We start from the raw sequence: 1,359 nt of genomic DNA, 5'->3' as shown, positions 1-1,359 counted from the left end.
TTCACGTGAATAAATATTAAATTTTAGTGATAGTGGTTATTATGTATTCCCAACTTGAAGTTGCCGAAATTCCAAATAAAAGTGACATCACATCACTCTTTGTTTGAATAAATAAAGCATGAAAATGGCTTGGAAGCCAAAAATTAAATAAGACTCAATTACTTCGAATATAGTAAATTTTATAACTAATAGGGTAAAGTTATGATGGACGGACACTCACATAGACATTACATACGACACAATACGAAATATATTAATATGTAAATTTTAAAATTTTATAAAACATGAAGATATATATACATATAAAATATAAAGTATTTTTTAGATAAATCGTAATGATAATATTAAAATATAAATTAATTATTTTTAATTATTTTTAATATATTATTTTATTTATATTAAGTATTTAAAATATTTTTTATTTTAATAAATAATAATATATACTATATCTAAATTTATTTCAAAAATATATGTTAAAAATAAGATTGAACATACTGATACATGATGGTATTTGGGTGCGTCTAAATGTGTCCAAAGAAAAATTTTTTATTTTTTAGTAAGATATGGTTGGACACAACAGACACGAGTGTCGAACGAGTATCAATAAATGTCGTGTCTAAAATGTATTCGACACGAGGACACGACAAATCAGCAAAGTGTCCGTACTTCATAGAAGTAAAATATAACGTTTATACATATGAAAATTATTTCTAGACATTAATTACATATGAAATGTTAGAGATAAAATTTGAAAATTTTTAGAAATAATTTTAATACAAATAAAAAAATATTATGTACAAAATTAAATAAATAAAAAATATTAAAAAAATAAAACTAAACGTTAAAAATATTTAAAAAAACAATCACAAAAATTAAAAATAAAAAATATCCTTTACTCTAACTAATATTATCAATTCTAGGAATACCTTGTCATTATTATATAGTTAGCAGATCAGAAGAGAAAAAGATTCCATTCTTTCTTATCGTATATACTACATATAATAATTAAATAGGTAATATCTCCCACTAAACATATACTATAAACTAATAACAAAAATGAAATTGTAAAGAAGAGACTTAGTATGAACAAGATCAAGTTGTTATGATGATTTTATACCGTGTGCCGAACTCCAATAATGGAGCATATGAACATAATCCTGATTCGTTTGTTGATGTATAGATAATAATGTTAATAGTAAATTATGCCCTCTTGTCACTATATCATTAAAAAATATAATTTTTTATTAAAAATTCGTGGTAAATTTTAATATTTTATGCTGGATGATTACTTGTTAAATTCCTCCTCTCTCCCTCTTTTTCTTCTGGATGGCGTGTGGCTTAGACTTCTATCATATAGAC

General features: G+C 23.2%; 1 long non-coding RNA gene across 1 annotated transcript in view; it reads left to right on the top strand.

The window, feature by feature from the left end:
• The window catches only part of LOC110269007, an 11,381-nt gene that overhangs the window by 1,185 nt on the left and 8,837 nt on the right, over positions 1–1,359 (top strand). The window lies entirely within an intron of this gene.

The sequence above is a fragment of the Arachis ipaensis genome, chromosome B01 (assembly GCF_000816755.2).
Source record: "Arachis ipaensis cultivar K30076 chromosome B01, Araip1.1, whole genome shotgun sequence".
Classification (NCBI taxonomy): Eukaryota; Viridiplantae; Streptophyta; class Magnoliopsida; order Fabales; family Fabaceae; genus Arachis; species Arachis ipaensis.
The sequence above is the reverse complement of the archived record's forward strand: the minus strand, read 5'-3'. Positions and strand labels throughout refer to the sequence as shown.